Below are 22,763 nucleotides of genomic sequence, written 5' to 3'. Positions count from 1 at the left end.
CCCTGGAGTTATCTCTAAAAGGCGAATTACAGAGTCTTATCGTGAAAATCATATCTAATGGTTATCTGCTCAGATGTTTCACTGCCTCTCTGCATTTATTTGTGATTATGAATACCTTTAGAAGAAAAGATGTTAACTTGTGCATTTCGTTCGGAAAGTTACGGTGAATTGCAGGCAGCACAAAGGAAAAGGCGTGTAATTCTGAGGTGTGCAAGGCCGCTGAGCATGATGGGATAGATGCATGTCAATGACCGGGTGGCATCTAAATGCAAATACAGGCTCAGGCAACACTCCTTATATCTGATGCAAAAATAAAAAACAATAATAAAAAAGGACTCTGCAAAGACATATTGAAAGTGACTGCTTCAAAGCAGACCAATCTGTTCGCTGAACAAATTGAAACATATATTTCAACGAAACCTCACATATAAAATATGGCCTCCCTGACCTTACATCTTCTCCTTCATAGCTTCGACAGCCTATCTTTTGCACTTCAGAATATTGCAGAAGGCTCATAGCAACACTTGTCTGGCTGAAATGACGGAGGATGTGATGGATTTGTTCCCTCTCTTCTTCACCCGACGAAGCTTATAACAATGCCAGGAGAGAACTTTCCTTTCCCCGCCTGTACCTCCCCACCCACTCCTCTATCCATCTCCATGCGCCGTCCGCCTGAAAGGCGCACATCAGATTTCAGCACTTGACCTCATAATGCTAGGGGTCAGCGCCACACCAGCAGCAATTTCACACACAAGATGAAAGGGAAATTAACAGTGGAGTTGTTTGAGGCCGCAGCTCTGGGCTCCGGCCAGCTCAGGCGGCAGTCTGCTAACCCCACCACACTGTGAGCTACAAAGGGGGCGAACCAAGAACAGGGTTGCTGGAAGCTGGAGGAATGTAGACGTTCTCCCGCTGAAAGCTTAAGCCCCTGACCACCTCAACTCAAGGACCAGAAGACTAAAGAAACCGGAGGAGAACACGGCTCTGCGGCATATCTGAAACAAGGTATTAAAAACGGGGTGAGGCTCTGTGACCTTCAGGTTTCAACAGAGTGACGTTTTTGATGGTTTTATTTTCAAACTTATAGATGTGTTCTTTGAATATGCTCGGGCACAATAGAAAAAAAACTATTGACGAGACCAAAAATAGAAAGATCGAAAATTCTGCACTATTAAATATCAATTGCATGAACAGTTAAGGTTTTGTATGGAAAACATAAAAAAAAACATTTTTATTCACGATGTAATAATGACAATTCCTAAATATTCAAAAACCTAAATGTCCTTAACCTAAAATCATCCTCTTTCACATTATACAGGCATTGAAGCAGAAATTTTTGACTTAAACATTTAATTTCATCAAAACTGTTACTCCAATAATAACATGTACCCGAGCACTTCTGAAAATCTAATGTGACACATCAAGACGAAAAATGTATTCCATTCTTCAGTGTTACTAGTGCTCAAAGGGAATTTTCCTCTACTTCAACCCCCCTTCCCCAAAAAATTTACAGTTCTGTTGCCCTTATTTCCTACCAAGACCAAGACCAATGCAGATTCAGTCACAACCTTCATATTATCTGAAAATTGGCAAACTTGACACAAGAGGCAGTGATTGGGCAAAATTGCTTTTCAACCCTACAGAATGAAAAGCCCAGCATGAGGTCTGCAGAAATCAATATCAAACATTTTTGTTTTTCATGAAAGACAAACATCTGCATAAAACAGCTGGAATGTTTTCAGTAATATTACAAAGGCAAAATAAAATAAAAGAATGAATAAAAATAAGAATTGCATTTTATCTCAAATAACTTATACATACCAATTGTGATCATATATATTAATTTGTTCATTTCAATCTACCATTAAAGTAATAGCTCACCCAAAAATGAAAATTCTGTACATTTACTCACCCCAAAAAGAAGATATTTTGAAGAATGATGGTAACCGAAACCAAACAGCGCCGGCACCCAATCACTTTTATTGTATGGACACAAAACCAATGCAAGTGAATGGGTCCCAGTTAACAACATTCATCACAATGCAATTTTCTTTTTTGATTAACCTTTTGATTATCAATGAATTTGAAGTAAATCGAATGTAACTAAATGTAAAGCAAATGCATATTGTGTTTTGTTTTGTTTACAGTGCAATAAATTCCCGATTGAACGTGATCATTTAGTCTGAAATTCATGACGCCTTTAGGAACATTTGATAGTTTTCTAATTAAAATTTTTGCATTTGTCTATTGACATAACAAAAATATCACATGAATCAAGTTATATTTGACATACATAAATTGAAAAGACAAATTGCCCCAATTATTACATTTATTATCAAAATTATCATCGTGTTTGGACACAAATTATTGTAAAAAATACTATTTCACTAATATCTATCCAAGTAAACATTTCCCCTGTTTACAAATACCGCACTCTTCATGAAATATTCTTAGCTTTGACCCAAATGAGGCTTAGGAACTGTATTAAACATCATTGAATGTTTCTCTGTTTCTGTTTCCCCCCTGTAGCACATACACCAGTAAGTATTGTTTATCCTCCAGCATGATTGTCGCTTCTTGAGCTTTCTAATTTCAACAGCATTCCCATCGGCCTAAAGAAATGAATCGAGCATTTGTTTATCCAACATGTCTCCGCATTTGACTGATGTTCTGCCTTGTTTGTTATGTGATTCCAAAGCCTTTCTCACTTTGTTATTAATTGAGCTCTTTTTGGCCGTCATTTGGCTCTGTTTAATACCCTTATAGGAAGACAGGCCTCCTTTCAGATCCGCGACACTGCGGGTCATTAATTATGACGGTAATAAAAGGTGCTTGTTTTGTGCCAATAAGCCTCTGCCAGTGCGAGGAATCTTTCTCTGCGTCTTTGCTCGGGGGCTTGTTTTTATTAGCATTCATGCTGGAGGGACGGCATTGTGTGTAGCACCAACAGACTCTTGGACATTGGGGCCGTGTCTCTTCGTGCAGTTTACAATGTGTGGTGACAACAGCGGCGATAGCTCTCCAGGCTACATGAGTGTGATTTTTTCTTTTGGGAGAGCAAGTTTGAATGGAAGGAAGAGTATTTGTGATGTCTTGTAAAGCCTCTAGTGTTGAGAGATGAAGAGTTTTAAGTATGTTTTTATTCAGTGTAGATCTTTTCTTGTCCCAATTTTTTTGCTGAGCCACATTGTTCTGAGTTCCTTGTAAGCTTTGATTGTGCAAATATTGAGGCTTACAAGTCATATTAAGAACATAAATTCACGCACACATGAATAATAACAAAAGGCTTTCTTGTTCAAAAGTTAAGGGCCTAATTGTTATTGTGTATGAATTGAGTAATAGACAAAGAAACACTCGAATAGTAGTTTGCGGTTTATGAGCGAACCAATGTTCCCCCTTCTGTCTGCATTATGTCACTGTTTCATTATGAAAACATATTCAAAATGGCTAGTGGGACTATCCCTCACCGTTTAAGAATACGATAATCCTTGAGACGGGAAATCAGCTGCAGTCTGTCTCCTATGCTTAACACCTGTATTAAATCTATTATGCTCTCTGGAGTCTCATTGGGATGAAAATAAGAAATCCGCCTCTCATTGTGCCTTCATGCAGTCAGGGGAATATTGAACATCTGAAGCAGACGTGTGTTTGGGAAAGGGCAATTACAAATGAATTTAACATCTCGACGAGAGCGGGATTACAAGGCCTTATATCAGTTATAGAATTCTCCACCCTCATTACAATCGCACACATGGGCAATTTGGTACTGATCTGAGAAAAGCGGAGAAGGGGGAGAACATTGTAATTTGAAGGATTAGAGCCACAGAGATCAGCCAGATTGTACATGATGCTGTCAAAGGTTTCCCAACACAATTGGATTAAGATTTGTGCACTCATTTTTAAATTGGTATAGGATCAAACCTGAAAATGTTGCTTTTTTAGGAAGAATGATTACTAATTATTCAACGGTTCATTTTAGTGATTGGATGAGAGGTGTTCCAATAATGCTGATAAAGGACCAGAACAGCAGTATACGATACTGTTTTACTTCGGTCATAGAAACCACAGAAATAATACTATTAAAACCTAAAGTTTTTCTTTGCGTCATGTCAGATGACACAGTACAAGCAAAATGCATACAAAATGTTCTGAAATGCTGTATGGCTAAATGAAACCTGCATGGCTAAATTTGGCATATTTGCATTATGGGCATTATGGACAAACCCTCTTATCATTTAAAACCTCTAGGGCTGCACGGTTAATCGTGATTTTCACTAAATATTGAATCAATCGACCCGTTTAGTGCGATTATGATATTGCGGCGGATTCAATTAAGTGTTTATGCGCAGCTTGTCCGTTAAGCACGGCTCTTTGATCAGTAGGAAGTGCTGTTCTGTCTGAAATCACTACGAGTTTGAGTCGCTTATAACATGCATTTGAAAAAGCAACACCCGTCAATCATCATCATTATAAATACTTTACCTGAGAAGGCTTGAAAAACAGTTGCTGCGTTCCAATTCGCCTACTTATACTATGCCCTTAAAGTATGCTTTTGTTATGGAAAAGTATATACATTTTAGTGCATAGCAAAACTGTCATGGTTCTGCCTTCTTGTTTCTGAACTTCTAGTAGTGTGGCAGGATCGGGACAGAGCCCTTAGGTTTTTTGTGAGAAAGCCATGAGTTGTTTGTTTTTACATCTCAAGTGCTTTCTCGTGTCTTGTCATTGGCCCCGCCCCTCTCGTTTCATGTATTGCTTCCCTGCCGTGTCATGTTTCCCACCTGCCCTGTGTCATTATCCTTCATTTGTCTTCCCTTTAAATAGTCTTCATGTGTCATTGTCTTGTTGCTCGTGGATTACGTTCTTTGTACCTGTGATTTCAGTGTGCCATCGTTTTGCATTCCAAGCCTGTCAAGTCGATGTACCGTGTTTCCAGTGTGAGTCAATGTTTGTCTAGTTTATGTCAGTTTAGGTTAAGTGTTTTGTAGTCTAGTTAGTAGTTTATTGTTCCTGTGGAGTCTGTAATTATTTATTCCCCTTGTCTTTGTCATTTTACTCCCGCGTGGGTTTTTCTTTTGTGTTTATTGTTTAAAATAAAATCTTGTGTTAACCCCTTAATTCCCTGCTGCCTGCAATTGGGTTATTCCGCCACGCCGACCGTGACAGAATCCACGAGCCACATCAGAACCCAGTAGGCAGCATGAGCACCGGGCGGTCCCACCTAGCTCGCCTCCTCTGCGGACTTCGCCAGGGGAGCGAGAGCGTGGACGAGTACGTGGAGAGGTTCCTGGATGTCACCGAGAATGGCGGTGCAGCACCCAGCCCGGTGCAGCAACCGGCGTCCCAGCCGGCGATCAGTCCGGCATCCAGTCCAGTGTCCAGTCCGGTAGCCAGTCCGGTGCAGCCGGAGTCCACTCCAGTCCTGTGTCCGGTCCTGTGTCCGGTCCTGTGTCCGGTCCGGTGTCCAGTCAAGTGTCCAGTCAGGTGTCCAGTCCGGTGTCCTGTCCTGTCCAGCCGGTGCAGCAGCCGGCATTCCAGCCGGCATCAAGCCCTGTCCAGCCGGCCTTCCAGCCGGCATCAAGCCCTGTCTAGCTGGCCTTTTCAGGGCCGACCGTGACACAAAACTGTATGCACGCACTAAGACATACTAATGTGAAACGGAAGCAGCCGTTGTTGCCTAGATGACACTGTGATCCTTAACTGTCACAAACATCAAAATACAGCTCTTCCGTGCATTTAAGTATATATTCATTGATTATTTCATATGTAATGTTTACTGTAAGAATATTTTATTTTATTAATGCGGTGTAGCGTCACTAAACTCCGCCCTCTCACCGTGAGTTGTGGGTAATATCAGCCATGAAGTGTCCATGGATTCACACTTCGAATTTTCACCGGAAACGGTAGACCATCCAAGAATACTTATTTTAGCATAATATGAATATTTTGAAGAAAGTTCATAACCAACAGCGCCGGCACCCATTAACTTCTATTGTATGGACACAAAACCAATGCAAGTGAATGGGTGCGAATTAACAAGATTCTTCAAAATATCTTCTTTTGTGTTCTGCGGATCATGAGAATCAAACAGCCAACTTTCTCCAGCATATTTTCTTCTAGTATAGTTATCAAGCAATCCCTTACACAAAGAAAATATATTTTTCTATATATAAACGGTTAATACATTAAATCATTTAATATATATACAGATTACAGAATATATATTTTTTAAATATACAGAATAATATTTATTGAATGTATTGAAAATATTGAATAATACATAAGAAATTTTTGAATGTTGAAAAAATGATCACTTTGTGCCAATATATCCCTTCTGAAACCTTGTATCTCCATATTTCCTGTTTTTCATTTTTTGCTAATCATTATTATTAGTCACCCTTTATGTTTGTCATTGGGTTTTGCAAACATCTAACCAATAAAAAGTATTAAAAAGTGCTTGTCAACTTTGATAACACAATATTAAATCATTTGAAAAGTACAGTGTTTTTACCTTTCCTAAAAAAAAACTGCTAATTTGGACATTCATGGTTACGGAAGGACAACAACGATATGTAAATGTTTTTCATATATTTCATTATGTTTTCCAGTATATTTCCATATTTCCTTGTTTTTTTTGTTTGAGGGATGTAGACTTTTTATGATGGGATTAAAACAATATTTTATTTTCTTAAAACCAACATGAAATACTTCAATAGTTCTCCCCCTCGTCTGGTTTTGTACAGTACATTCTTATGTGTAGGCTACGTAAGACATAGTGCTGACAAAATGAGTACAGCTGTAGCGGCCATCAAACAGATCTGCCAGTTCAGATCGAGGTGGGATCAACATCACAACTCAAAGCAGAACTCGCAATCAATCACATTTAAAGGGATCTCGTGCCTTGATATAAATGTTTCTCTAAGCCCTTCGGTACCTCTCTCTGTTCCCTCACTCCATCACTGAGTCGTACTTAAAATCCTGATCAGAGGCAAGGCCTCAGGTTACAGGGGCATCAAAAAAGACAAGGGGGAAGGGGAGGGAAAGAGAAATAGAGAGGGAGAAAATAAAGAGGGAGAAGAACAGAGGAAAGAAAGAGGAGAGAACACTTTCCCAGGGTTCTGACAACTAGAACAGCTGAGATTCTTTCCTCCCCCCATCCTTTAGGTCAGAGACAGCTCATTGTGACTGCAGATGTGTGTGAGGGAGAGAAGGTTGTGATGTTGTGCCAGAACGGGGAAAGTTGTGTAATGAGAAAAGTGGGGAGATTGCCCATTTCTGCCTAATGTTTTTTCTCCCACATGCATAAAGAGAGATCGGACGAACAGCTGCGTCTCCTTCCGCACGTTGGTGCGGGTACCCAAGCCTCCAGGCTTGAGGGAGGCTGCACCTTTGGTTCTCCTGGTGACTGACTATCTCTGCGCAACCCGGTCACATGAATTGCGTATAAATAACACGCTGTTGCATTATCGTGAAATACGTACGCCAAAGTTCGATTTTGTGTGCATAAATACGCCAATGTATGCGTGCACCTCGCTGGAGAGCAGCCATTTTGAAACGTACATGAAGAGGAAACACTGAAATAATTAAAATAATACTGTTAGGTTTAGGGTTTGGGTTAGGGTAGAGGTTATAATATGCACGCATGCTAACATTAGGTTTAGGGTTTGAGTTAGGGGACAGGTTAATAAGACAAATTGCCAGTTAATATGCACACGCGCTAAATTGGCGTATCATATGCACGCAAAAATAGGCGTATTTATGCACGCAAAATCGAACTTTGGCGTACGTATTTCACGATAATGCAACGCGCTTGTTATTTATACGCAATTCATGAGAATGGCCTGCTCTGCGGTTCATCTTCGCTGTCAGTGTATACAGATTTTCTTTTTGATTGATATGCCAATGGTTCTTGTTGTTTTCTGTGTAAGGGGAATGATTGACTTTTGATTACGTGTCAAAATCATTTCACTCTTGTTTCTGTCTTGATTGGGTTCTATAAAAATCCCATGGGTGGGATGCAACTGTGTTTTTTTTGGAGGGGGCACCAATGGCTGTTCTAACTCATTTGGTGCGTAGGTGAGATAAAATGACTAAAAATTACATTTGATAGTTCTTTACCTATGTGTAAAATGTGCTAGCCTACTGGCACGGTGTATCTTTAGAAATCAAATATGTTGGATTAACATAAAAAGAGAATGGACAGTGGTTGCACATTAAAAGTTTCTTTAATAAGCATTACAATGTGTCCATGTTAATGTTGCCAAATTTGTTTATTAACGGAACATGATTTTTGTATGTAGAACTTTCAGATTTTGATTTAAGTTCTGAACTCAAATCTTTATAAGTTAATGTGACAAAAATCTTTGCCAATCTTTTCCAATATGTTGGGAAAATAATTAGAGAATACAACAAACTTCTAAATTTTAAAGTGAACATTAAACACTAAGATGTGTTTTCCCTTTATTGAAAACCCCATAAAATAACTTATAAGTACATAAAAAATTGCTTTCCTAATGTAGTCTTGCGTAAAGCATGCTGGGAACTGGACATCCTCTGTCCAGTTTCAACAATTCTATTTTAACACAGCACACATCATTCAAGTAGTACCAACTTTAATGGATTAAGTTTGATGATTAAACATGAAATATTCATGTTGTACTACAATTTAAAAAAACGTGTTAAATGAACTTGTTTAAAATAAGTAAATTGGACAAGGAGCAAAGTTCCTTTTATCAGCGAGGGCACCTGATTTAATATAATAATATAATAATAATCCAAGCAAAATTGCAACCTGACAGCCATTGTCACTATTCGTTTTTGGTGTTCGGAAGAGCAAAGAGCTTTGACATTTTAATCATNTTGGGACGCAGCTAGTGATAGAAAGATCCCCATAACAATTTTTGGGACTACATGTGGTGGTGTACTTCTTCTGCAGACCTGCCGTGCTTATTTGGAGTTTCTGTGCGAGAGCGACCTCTGTCTTTCAGATGCAGCAGTATTTAACCGTACTTCACCGAAGAACTGAGCAAAAAAATCGTAGTAAATCGCCTAATCGAATGCTGTTTATTAACGGTTTATCATGCAGCCCTATAAACCTGTATAACTTTCTTTCTTATGTAGAACAAAAAATAAGATATTTTGAAGAAAGTTCATAACCAACAGCGCCGGCACCCATTAACTTCTATTGTATGGACACAAAACCAATGCAAGTGAATGGGTGCGAATTAACAAGATTCTTCAAAATATCTTCTTTTGTGTTCTGCGGATCATGAGAATCAAACAGCCAACTTTCTCCAGCATATTTTCTTCTAGTATAGTTATCAAGCAATCCCTTACACAAAGAAAATATATTTTTCTATATATAAACGGTTAATACATTAAATCATTTAATATATATACAGATTACAGAATATATATTTTTTAAATATACAGAATAATATTTATTGAATGTATTGAAAATATTGAATAATACATAAGAAATTTTTGAATGTTGAAAAAATGATCACTTTGTGCCAATATATCCCTTCTGAAACCTTGTATCTCCATATTTCCTGTTTTTCATTTTTTGCTAATCATTATTATTAGTCACCCTTTATGTTTGTCATTGGGTTTTGCAAACATCTAACCAATAAAAAGTATTAAAAAGTGCTTGTCAACTTTGATAACACAATATTAAATCATTTGAAAAGTACAGTGTTTTTACCTTTCCTAAAAAAAAACTGCTAATTTGGACATTCATGGTTACGGAAGGACAACAACGATATGTAAATGTTTTTCATATATTTCATTATGTTTTCCAGTATATTTCCATATTTCCTTGTTTTTTTTGTTTGAGGGATGTAGACTTTTTATGATGGGATTAAAACAATATTTTATTTTCTTAAAACCAACATGAAATACTTCAATAGTTCTCCCCCTCGTCTGGTTTTGTACAGTACATTCTTATGTGTAGGCTACGTAAGACATAGTGCTGACAAAATGAGTACAGCTGTAGCGGCCATCAAACAGATCTGCCAGTTCAGATCGAGGTGGGATCAACATCACAACTCAAAGCAGAACTCGCAATCAATCACATTTAAAGGGATCTCGTGCCTTGATATAAATGTTTCTCTAAGCCCTTCGGTACCTCTCTCTGTTCCCTCACTCCATCACTGAGTCGTACTTAAAATCCTGATCAGAGGCAAGGCCTCAGGTTACAGGGGCATCAAAAAAGACAAGGGGGAAGGGGAGGGAAAGAGAAATAGAGAGGGAGAAAATAAAGAGGGAGAAGAACAGAGGAAAGAAAGAGGAGAGAACACTTTCCCAGGGTTCTGACAACTAGAACAGCTGAGATTCTTTCCTCCCCCCATCCTTTAGGTCAGAGACAGCTCATTGTGACTGCAGATGTGTGTGAGGGAGAGAAGGTTGTGATGTTGTGCCAGAACGGGGAAAGTTGTGTAATGAGAAAAGTGGGGAGATTGCCCATTTCTGCCTAATGTTTTTTCTCCCACATGCATAAAGAGAGATCGGACGAACAGCTGCGTCTCCTTCCGCACGTTGGTGCGGGTACCCAAGCCTCCAGGCTTGAGGGAGGCTGCACCTTTGGTTCTCCTGGTGACTGACTATCTCTGCGCAACCCGGTCACATGAATTGCGTATAAATAACACGCTGTTGCATTATCGTGAAATACGTACGCCAAAGTTCGATTTTGTGTGCATAAATACGCCAATGTATGCGTGCACCTCGCTGGAGAGCAGCCATTTTGAAACGTACATGAAGAGGAAACACTGAAATAATTAAAATAATACTGTTAGGTTTAGGGTTTGGGTTAGGGTAGAGGTTATAATATGCACGCATGCTAACATTAGGTTTAGGGTTTGAGTTAGGGGACAGGTTAATAAGACAAATTGCCAGTTAATATGCACACGCGCTAAATTGGCGTATCATATGCACGCAAAAATAGGCGTATTTATGCACGCAAAATCGAACTTTGGCGTACGTATTTCACGATAATGCAACGCGCTTGTTATTTATACGCAATTCATGAGAATGGCCTGCTCTGCGGTTCATCTTCGCTGTCAGTGTATACAGATTTTCTTTTTGATTGATATGCCAATGGTTCTTGTTGTTTTCTGTGTAAGGGGAATGATTGACTTTTGATTACGTGTCAAAATCATTTCACTCTTGTTTCTGTCTTGATTGGGTTCTATAAAAATCCCATGGGTGGGATGCAACTGTGTTTTTTTTGGAGGGGGCACCAATGGCTGTTCTAACTCATTTGGTGCGTAGGTGAGATAAAATGACTAAAAATTACATTTGATAGTTCTTTACCTATGTGTAAAATGTGCTAGCCTACTGGCACGGTGTATCTTTAGAAATCAAATATGTTGGATTAACATAAAAAGAGAATGGACAGTGGTTGCACATTAAAAGTTTCTTTAATAAGCATTACAATGTGTCCATGTTAATGTTGCCAAATTTGTTTATTAACGGAACATGATTTTTGTATGTAGAACTTTCAGATTTTGATTTAAGTTCTGAACTCAAATCTTTATAAGTTAATGTGACAAAAATCTTTGCCAATCTTTTCCAATATGTTGGGAAAATAATTAGAGAATACAACAAACTTCTAAATTTTAAAGTGAACATTAAACACTAAGATGTGTTTTCCCTTTATTGAAAACCCCATAAAATAACTTATAAGTACATAAAAAATTGCTTTCCTAATGTAGTCTTGCGTAAAGCATGCTGGGAACTGGACATCCTCTGTCCAGTTTCAACAATTCTATTTTAACACAGCACACATCATTCAAGTAGTACCAACTTTAATGGATTAAGTTTGATGATTAAACATGAAATATTCATGTTGTACTACAATTTAAAAAAACGTGTTAAATGAACTTGTTTAAAATAAGTAAATTGGACAAGGAGCAAAGTTCCTTTTATCAGCGAGGGCACCTGATTTAATATAATAATATAATAATAATCCAAGCAAAATTGCAACCTGACAGCCATTGTCACTATTCGTTTTTGGTGTTCGGAAGAGCAAAGAGCTTTGACATTTTAACAACTGCTTCTTTTCCTGTGCCACAGGAGTTTTAAGCAACATGAGGTGAATAAATAAAGACAAAAGTTTAAGGAGCATTATAAGCAGAAGAAAACAACGTGGTTTGTCTTTTTCAACATACAGAAATCATGCTTATCAAATAATTGTATTTTATTGCATTATTATTGTATTACATCACACTAGAATAATAAAGCAAACACAAATCCTGCTCTTCTAATTTCTTAATATGGACAATGTCATATGATCAGTTTCCCAAAAATATGACCATGTGACACTCAGGAATTTAAACACCTAAGCATTTTAAATGCATTTTGGGATGCATCATGAGAACAAACTTAACTTTATAGCGCCATAAAAAAAAATGAAATTCATGGGACGGGGCAAGCTGGAGGGTGGTTTTCAGCATATTTAGTCTTGGCCGCTAGCTCTATTATGAGTAAAATGCGTATGTTGTAATAAGGAAAGAATAAGAGATATTTATGAAGCATATATATGGTTGTTACTGTCCTGTATAGGATATCTCTCGTGCTTCCCTGGTTCGTTAATCCACGCTAATGAGGCGCGTTTTGGGACTGACCGGTTTCCGCGCGTGGGCAGGAGTGGAAATGGTTGATGGCCTGTCCCTGCGGATTCGGCTGGGCCCGTGGCCATCTGCGCCTCCCCTCTTCCCGTAACAGTTGCCCAACAGTCCAACAATCTGCTGTAGGCTCTTAAGTCATCGGAGCGTCCATAGCTTAGTTGCAAGCAATATTGGCAGCACTGAGTCAGAGGAGACTTCTGCCCTCCCGGCTGAGACCTGTTTCTCCGTCGAAGGTTTTTTTCTCCATTTATTCGATGCATTGGAGTTTGGGATGCCTCGCCAACAGCAGGCAGTCTGTGATCAGTGTTGCTTTTGCATCATACACCGGGAAGAGAGGAGGGACATGTTACTGTATCTATACCACTCACTTATGTTATGTTAAGAATTATATATATATCATTACATGACATTTCATGATGACTGTGGTCTTGTAAGCATGCACGTGCATGTGTTATTTCACTTTCTGAGTTACTGATTATGCTCGTCATAGCTGCTTGAGCAATGCACAATTGATGAAAAGCCTATTATAATATAAATTGTATTTGAATTTGAATTTTTGGAGTTTTTGCGGTTGTCGCAGTTGTGACGTCATTGGCGCGCTGCGCGATCTCGCTTCAGTCCGCGGGAGGTCTGAGCGGAGCGAGGTATGTATTGTGTGTATTCCTGTTCAAAAGAGTGTTATAAGTGAAAATAATCACTAATTAAGTGATCGGTTTTGTTAAAATGTAAACGAGTATGCACAAGTATGTAATCTTTCCTTTTAAAGATGTTTTTCCTGCATAAGTGAAAGTTTAATCGAGTGAATGCAGTAGCATGTGGTGCTAAATGCTAATGTGAGAGTTGGCCTGTGAAGCGTGTCTGCTGATACTTTTTCTATGTTCGTATGTTTGACAGGAGCAGTGGTGTAAAGTATTGGAGTAAATGTACTTAGTTACTTTACTTAAGTATCTTTTTGGCTACTTTGTAGTTGTACTGAGTATTAAAGATATTAGCAACTTTTACTCTCTACTTGACTACATTTTTGAACAAGTATATGTACTCTTTACTCCACTACATTTGTAATGACTAATGCAATTACACATTACATTTCACCTGGTACCCATCATTCTTTTGCGGCAGTTTATTTTTGATACAGAAGAATTAATATAGCCATTTACAAGGCATTGAAGGTACTATATCTTGTGGGTTTTGCTCTTACTTACTAAAACTTGTCAACATGGCTTCTTTATGTGAATAAAGAGTGCATTATCAATTAGGGTTAGGATAGGGTTATCAATGTCAATCGCTGGCGGTTTATGTGAAATGAGGACATGACAGCAGCTGATGATGAGGCCAAAACCAGCATGCCCAGTTTAAAAAGGCTTTGACTTTTTAATTGGACTTAACATTATTTTATTTATCCGTTATATTGAAGAAACCTTTTGAAAGAGTTTGGTTTATTATGATCACTTGAGCTTAAATGAGACTTGAGTGTTATGGTGTCCACCATGATTTGTTGCAATTTTGAGGTGTTCAGTCTTATTTTGATTTAAGAAAATAAATGTGATTGCTCTCCTCATGAATCAACTGTTTCTTGTTTTTCACTGACGTGTCTCTTAAGTGTTCAAGGACTAGTGCTGCTTTGAGCCTACATTCAGTACGAGTAAAATACTCAAGTACTGTTAAATTCAGATACTCTAAGACTTTTACTGAAGTCATTTTTGAATTGGTGACTTGTAACTTGTAATGGAGTAATTTTCACTGCAAGGTATCTGTACTTTTACTTAAGTATGGTTTTCAGGTACTCTTTACACCACTGCATTTTAACAACTGCTTCTTTTCCTGTGCCACAGGAGTTTTAAGCAACATGAGGTGAATAAATAAAGACAAAAGTTTAAGGAGCATTATAAGCAGAAGAAAACAACGTGGTTTGTCTTTTTCAACATACAGAAATCATGCTTATCAAATAATTGTATTTTATTGCATTATTATTGTATTACATCACACTAGAATAATAAAGCAAACACAAATCCTGCTCTTCTAATTTCTTAATATGGACAATGTCATATGATCAGTTTCCCAAAAATATGACCATGTGACACTCAGGAATTTAAACACCTAAGCATTTTAAATGCATTTTGGGATGCATCATGAGAACAAACTTAACTTTATAGCGCCATAAAAAAAAAATGAAATTCATGGGACGGGGCAAGCTGGAGGGTGGTTTTCAGCATATTTAGTCTTGGCCGCTAGCTCTATTATGAGTAAAATGCTAGAGCAGATGTCAAGTATTCTCTGCTCCGCAACTGGAGGTGGGCAGAGAAAGTTGTGCTTGCCAGGCCCCCCAAAAGCCAACATCTGCTCATATCACCAGCTGTAATGCAGCTGGAAGGGTGTGATGTCATCAGAGGGCAGCTGGCCCCCAGTAGAAAACACAGAGAGTGTGTGCGAGCGTGAGAGCAGGAGAGAGAGTTGATAGTTATGTAGGTAAATTGAGGTGGGTTGGTTTCCTTTCACTACTGCTAACTGATTTACAGATATTAACATATATTAAAGATATCAGATATTAACAGATATTAAAAGTAAAACTTGTGTCATTATATATTCACCCTCATGTTGTATAAACTTGTAAAGTCTTTCTTATGTGAAACACAAAAGAAGATATTTTGAAAAATGTCTCAGTGGTTTTGTGTCCATACAATGGAAATCAACGGGGTGTAATGTTGTTTGGTTACCAACATTCCTCAAAATATATATTTTTTGTGTGTGTTCTGCAGAATAAAGAAGTCATAAAGGTTATAAATTACAAATTACATAGAGTGAGTAAATGATTAAAGAATTTTCATTTTTGGATAAATTATCCCTTTAAGAAGCACACTTGGTTCACAATACTTGAAATCTTTGTTTGCTCACATAAATGTGTGTGACAGTTCAGGTATCTAAATCTCACTATATATACTGTAGGATCCAGTACATGCAGTGTTTTAGATGTTGTTCAAGCAGATACAATATGTGCACCTTAATGATCATACTAGTTCCCTATCAAAAAAGCAGGTGCTCTAAAGCTTATGCGGGAAATTGAGGAATTCAAGTAAAGAGCAACTTTACCTTCAACGTTAAGCTTTCTCCTGTAGAGAATGCATATGGAGAAAGCTCACAGATCTATATCATATATTTCTGAGGAGATGAATAGGTCTGATAGGACCACACTGTGATGTGAGTGTTTGTGAAGGGCCCTTCTGTTGGGGAGAGACTCTGAGGCTTCGTTATGGAGCTTAGCTCACCGCCAATGCTAATATGACCCACGCAAAGCAAACATATCTCTTTCTGTGCCTGTGTGTATAGACCATACTGGGCCACTTCAGGGACCCCAGCGCTGCTTTTTAATAAGTGGAGCATTACAAAGTAGCCTCCAGAGACTGTAAATTACCTTTCTATCTTTAAAAAGATTTCATTGCAATCATATGAGACACTTTACCTTCAAAGAACATTGATATACAGTTACAGACTAGGTTTCATTGGACGTAGACCTGCAGTTAACTTCTCGGTCTGGCTGGTAATATAACAATTTATTTTATATTTAATTTATATTAATATTCATTTAAATTAATATTTTAGTGTATATGAATTGTAATAAATTTCATTAAAACTACTCAAAGAGTTATTGATTATTTACAGAGGTCTACTGGAAGTTAAGTTTGGGCCACATAATGTTTGTTTATGTTGTTGCAGCTGAAACCGTCTATAGACTTTTTGTTTGTTTGTTAATGTGATGATCAGTAAGATAAGCCTTTGCGTTGCTTATCTGTATACGAGTCATAACAAGTCTTTCAGTTAGACAAATTTACGACAAGTTGTACGTTTGTCCTCCATAGAGACTTCAAACATGTCAGAAAACACTAGAGTTGGATTAAAAGTGAGTCAGAGTGCATATTTTCACCTGTTGCCAAACTGACGTGTTTGCCTGAGGAGGTAAGCATCACAACACTTTCTGATTCACTATGAAAATAACTGTCATTATGTACTAGTTTTATTTACACACAAAAATAAAATCCTACTATTTCACCATTCATTTTCATTGCAATTAAAATGAAAGTAAAATGTCAGAAATTGTGTTCATTTTTGGTTGAACTATTCGTTACTCATATACAGTGTTGGGTGTAACTAGTTACTAAGTAATTAGTTACTGTAATTTAATTACTTTTCCCTTGAAAAAGTAAAGTAAGGGATTACTCTTATTTTTTCTGTAATTCAATTACAGTTACTTTTGATGTAATTAAACTAAATACTTTGTGTAATATGTGTGTGTGCAGAAGAGGAATTGACATCAAAATTCAAAGTCTAACTTTAAAATCCATGCTTTAATGTATAATTCTCACATTTGTAATTAATAATACTACTTTATGTAGTTTAATATTATTTATTTGAATGAATTAAAAGAGCCGTTTCATGTCTATCCTTGAATCACTTAACTCATCAAGGTTGATGTAGGATATAGAAAGTAATTAGTAATTAGTAATTAAATACTTTTTGAAGAGAGTAACTTGTACAGTAATCTAATTACATTATCGAATATGTAATTAGTAACTAGTAATTAATTACTTTTTCAGAGTAATTTACCCAACACTGCTCATATACTTCATGTTTGATCAAACAACTGACTAGCTGTCTTGACCACATACCGTAGATGCAGCACTTGCAATCTCCCTTCAGCTAATGTTTTTGACAGTTTTGTCTGTAAACACATACCCCCATCTATTTGTGTCCCAAAATGATTTTACATGACCTTGCTCACATGCCCGTCTCTCCAAACTACCACTCAAACATGCCATCTCATCTCAAGTCTGAAAACAAATTGTTGTATCTATAATAGGACTAGTGCTTTGTGGCAGACTGCTTTTGCCCCAGGAGATATTTTCCCCTCTGACAGTGCAGGGCTCACAAAAGCAGCCAGTGTACTGCGGCAATTCCCTTCCTAATCTTCAGTATCCTCTTATACAACCTCCCTCTCCCAAATCTCTCTCTCCTTCATCTTCTCCATCAATATAATAAGTCTACAGTGCCCATAATTTGGTGTCACGTCTCTGACCTCTGGCTCGCGAACAGCCACAGTGAGCACTGAGCACCACGCTGAGAAGCAGAGGATTTCTGCGTTGGATTTGGCTAATAAAGATAGACAAGCGGCTTGTCGATAGCTCTCCTCACGTCCGCGCAAAAGCCTAGCTGGGTATTTTGCGCTTGGTTTCGATTTCTATGTCACTTAAACGCCGAGGACTGGGTGTGTGTGACTATGTTTTGTTGCTGAGGGTGTGAAAGATATTCTCATGGTACAGTATCAACAAAATTTACTGTGTGATTCGACCAAACATCTGCTTGATGTGCAGCTGCTTCTACCAGTCCTAGCATTGTAAAATCCTTGTGATCACCAGGTTACATATTTTATGTCGGGACAATTTATGAAAAAAATATGAACATGGTACATACCTCCTTGAGCAAGCGAGTATATCTTTTGGAGAGGGTATTTTGAGCACTGTATAGGCTGAAAAGTCCCGCCTGCTCATATTTGGGTCATATCCTCTGCGCTAGGAGTACTGTGTCTTTGCAGTACCCAATAATTGATAAGGCTGCCCTCTGTTGACATGATGTTGTATTGCAACTGTTTCTATGCAACAAGAAAGAGAATCTAATGTGTCGTTAATATAATTTACATGTACGCCAACATGCTTATAGACGGTTTCATCGGATGCAGGCGCCTGGCCCTAAATTAACTTCCGGTCTGTGTTTGGTTTTAATTTAACAAGTTATTTTATGTGACATTTACATTGATATCACTTTATAGGCCTATTCATAATTTTATTGTATATTAATTGTAGTAAATTACATTAAAATGACTCAATAGTTATTGATTCTTTAAGGAGGTCTACTGGAAGTTACGTTTGGGCCACATATACTGTAACGTTTATGTTGTCATGACCTTTGCTCCGTAATGCTCTATCAGTTGAAATACACATTTATTATTAAATCTGAGCAGTTAAGTACTCCAATATTTAACTTATGTAGTTAAAGTCCATGGCAATGAAGTCAACTTAAGCTCTTAAAGAAATTGTTCTCACAACAAGCTGATCACATTAAACAGCACAACAGTTTAATGGTAAAATAACTAACAGTTGCACAAAGACATCAGTAACCAACAGTATGGGTAAAAGTGGCCATACAGAAGCTTCAATATTAGCAAATATCAGCTGAATTCTTTCCAATGACGCTCCATCTGCTGTGTGAAAGAGGCCTGATGGACACCAGCTCCACTGACCTGCTTTAAAACATCACATCCAGCCTATGCAGCCATGACACATAAGCACTGCAAATGTCTTTATTGGTCAATTGGCTGAAACATCAATTATTCACCCTTTTAAGTGGGACGAACAGCAGTTCAAAATTTAAACTAAATCAGTGTGGAGTGTTTTTGGAAGCCTTTCCAACTACAGTAGGATTAGAACAAACATTATGGGATGTTTTTAGCAGTTATTATGAGGCAGACATTGAGTGTGGCTACTGTACATCTGATGTTTGCTGAATGTTCTAATTTAGTTCAGTCTAAAATAAGCTCAGTTATCAACTAGGAAAATGAGCAATAAACAATTTTGTGAATATAGAATGTCACAGGTAAATATAGCCTACAGTATGTTTTGGTAAAGGTGCTGACCAAGAATGGCTTGCTGGTTATATTTACATTTATGCGTGTGAAGTCCAAAGTAATCAAACCCACATCTTTGCAAAGCTAACACAATGCTCTACCAGTTAAGCTACAGAAACAGTGGTTAGAATAGTTAAGAAGTATGGTTGGGATAGGCAACCAGCATCCACAGCACAACAGTGTCTTTTCAACAAAGTATGATTGCACATTTTGAAAATGAAAATTATATTTACTGGATCAACCCACTGACATCAATCTCTATGATGCAACTCACTGGGCAGCCAGAGAGCAAAAGATGAAAGTTTGTGCTCAGCTAGCCATAATCGTGAATGACTCACTGCAGACGCAGATTTGACGCAACTAACTTGCCTAATGACAAGAGAAGGATGTAGATACGTAAACATCTGCCATGTTCTTTAACTGTTCTTTCACATGTGGAAAAACTGTTCTCAGCGCACATTTGTTTTTAATTCACTTGTCTTCCATGAAGGAAGGGAGCAATTCTTTTTTCACAGGAAGAAAGGTTGGGACCTTGAGTGTGATCTCTTGATTTTGTTATGGTTGGATGTTTTGCTGAAATAAGTGATAGCGGAAGCAGTTGGAAGCTTGTTATTATTGTGACATTTCAGAATAGAAGCGATATCACTTGCAAAATCTACAACTGACATGTTAGTTTACTTTAAATAAACAGAAATGTGACTTAATTAATTAATTGAATTAAATAATTTGTTAGTAAATGTTAGTTCTACCCAATATCAGGATGGACATTTCATCTGTTTATAGTGCACTGCATTTTCACATAAAAAAGTATTATCTGATTTTATGAAGTGATTTTAATTTATTCTTTAAATATTCTTAAATTCTAAAAATTTTAATCATATTAATTCTTACAAAATGTTTTATAAGAACATTTATATAAAAAGCATAAAAATAGTAACTATTTGACGTTTTTTTAGTACAAATACAATAATAATATTTTAGGTCTTTGACATGAATGTATTAATATTAATATAACACAAATTCACAAAAAGGTTGCAACAATTAAAGAGTTCACTTTAATTATGTTACATAAGTTATCTGTTAACAAAAAAACTGTGCTGTAGTGTAATAAGGAAGTGACCACATGTGATAAAAGATGTGTGTTGTTTCTTTGAACATACCATATGAATGGTGTATAGAGCAGGACCTCTCACTGTTGGCTAATGAGGTGTGAATAAACATGTAAACCAAGCCAAGTTTTAACAGAAAACCTCTGTTCTCCATTTCCAGGGCTATGTGAATCCACAGTACCATGACCAACAGCCCAAATGCAAACATGTTGGCAAAGTATAAAATTCAGGAAGAGTACAACAAGAGAGAGAAAGAAAGAGAGAGTGAGAGAGAGAGAGAGAGAGAGAGAGAGAAACATTACACCATGATGTTTTGGGTGTAAATCTCTCGTGTGTAAGGAGATTTTGAGGTTTTCAGAGGAAGGGTAAATCGATGGAGTCCATATGTTAATGCCGGTCAGGATCTTCTATAAGTGGCACTGCAAAACTTGAGCCAGCTACCAGATGAAGGCAAATGCGGCTTGCACAAAGACTACTGCGCAAAACAAGAGTCAGAGATGCCATGTCATGACATGACAGAACATTTGTACATCAATGTCTGTCTATCAGAGGACAAACCTGTAATCAGTGTTGGGTAAGTTACTCTGAAAAAGTAATTAATTAATAGTTACTAATTACATATTCAACAGTGTAATTAGATTACTGTACAAATTACTCTCTCCAAAAAGTATTTAGTTATACTAATTACTTTCTATATCCTACATCAACCTTGATGAGTTAAGTGATTCAAGGATAGGCATGAAACGGCTCTTTTATTTTATTCAAATAAATAATATTAAACTACATAAAGTACTCTTATTAACTAACCAAAGTATTACAAATGTGAGAATAATATATTAAAACAGATTTTAAAGTTAGACTTTGAATTTTGATGTCAATTCCACTATTGCACACACATATATTACACAAAGTATTTAGTTTAATTACATCAGAAGAAACTGTAATTAAATTACAGAAAAAATAAGAGTAATCCCTTACTTTACTTTTTCAAGGAAAAGTAATTAAATTACAGTAACTAATTACTTAGTAACTAGTTACACCCAACACTGCCTGTAATGATGTTTAACTTTCTGCTAACCTGTGGTCTGTACATTCTATAATCAGTTCTATACCTGGCTGTATGGCCCACAAAAAATATTTTCACAAGAGAGCATCAGAAGTATAAAAAATGTCTAAATGACGCATGACGTCTTTTGATTCCAATTGATTTATTGTCATGGCTCTGCTTCCTTAGTCATGTTTTTCTTGGTCCTGTAGCAGAGCCATGACAAAGTCTTTGGTTATGTGTGGAGAGAAACATATTGTTGTCCGTTTGACAATAATATACGTTCTCTCCAGTGTCTTGTCATTGGCCCCATTCCTCTAGTTCCCTCGTTATTGCTTGTTGATTAGTTAATGTCTCACACCTGCCCCATTATCCCTCGTTTGTCTTCCCTATATATACCCTCTTGTTTCTTTGTCCTGTGCTCATGTATTGCGTGTGTATGTACATCGTCGTGTATGTACATCGTGCCAGTCGTTGTTCCTGTGTTCCTGGTTTCTATAACCCAGTCCTGTCTTAGTAAGTGTTAGTTTAGTTTCTGTCAAAGTGTTGTCTAGTTTATTGTTTAGGTAGTCTTGGTCTTGTTGCTCGTTTTATTATTTAGTTATCTTTTCGTTCACCCCCACGCGGGTGTTTTTGTTTCTTTGTATTTATAATAAAGTCTTGTTTGTTAACCCCTTCACCGCCTGCCTGCATTTGGGTTCTCTTCTGCCAGTCCGTGACATTTATACTGTCTCCCTGTAAATCTAATCATGGTTTATCCAGCCCTCCTCAGATACTCAATAGCCCACTTGTTTCTCCATTCATAAGAATTGCGCTATGCAACATTTCATCACCATCACCTCATAAAGACAACAGTCTCTCCCATGATGGCGAGAAGAAGGAGGGACACTATGAGCAGCGAGGCTGTGAGTCACTGCTTTAATCCCTGTGTCTTTATTACATCGTACGGCAGCATTTCCTACAGCTGTGCGCTGCAGCGGGATCAGTTGCCTTCTCCACGCGGTGCTGTAATGGAGGCCGAAGGCAGCTAGCTGAAGGTGCTGATTTGATGTTAGGTGAGAGTGATACAAGGCACGAGGTGCTGGTGTAAAGAAACTAGAAAACCTCTACAGGCGTACATGTCATGCATATTGTATATATCTCATGTTGAAAGCTTTATGAAAACACCCATGTGCATTTACACAGTGCTTGCTGGTTCTCTATGAAACTCTTGCAGTAAGTTATGTTATAAGACTAATGTGTGTATAATAAATGTACAGTTGGATATTAATTTCAGTTTGTTAGAACTGTAAAATATTAAAGTGAGTAAT

At 37.5% G+C, this 22,763-nt stretch overlaps 1 long non-coding RNA gene across 3 annotated transcripts in view; it reads right to left on the bottom strand.

Annotated features, from left to right (window-relative positions):
- LOC130571970 (uncharacterized) overlaps window positions 1-18,191 on the bottom strand; it is a 72,977-nt gene extending 54,786 nt beyond the window's left edge. For all 3 annotated transcript variants that reach the window (XR_008965145.1, XR_008965144.1, XR_008965146.1), the window contains exon 1: window positions 18,090-18,191. This is a non-coding gene — a long non-coding RNA (uncharacterized LOC130571970). The remainder of the gene's footprint in view (window positions 1-18,089) is intronic.
- Window positions 18,192-22,763: the final 4,572 nt, after the last annotated feature.

The sequence above is a fragment of the Triplophysa rosa genome, linkage group LG21, assembly GCF_024868665.1.
Source record: "Triplophysa rosa linkage group LG21, Trosa_1v2, whole genome shotgun sequence".
NCBI classification, from domain to species: Eukaryota; Metazoa; Chordata; class Actinopteri; order Cypriniformes; family Nemacheilidae; genus Triplophysa; species Triplophysa rosa.
The sequence above is the reverse complement of the archived record's forward strand: the minus strand, read 5'-3'. Positions and strand labels throughout refer to the sequence as shown.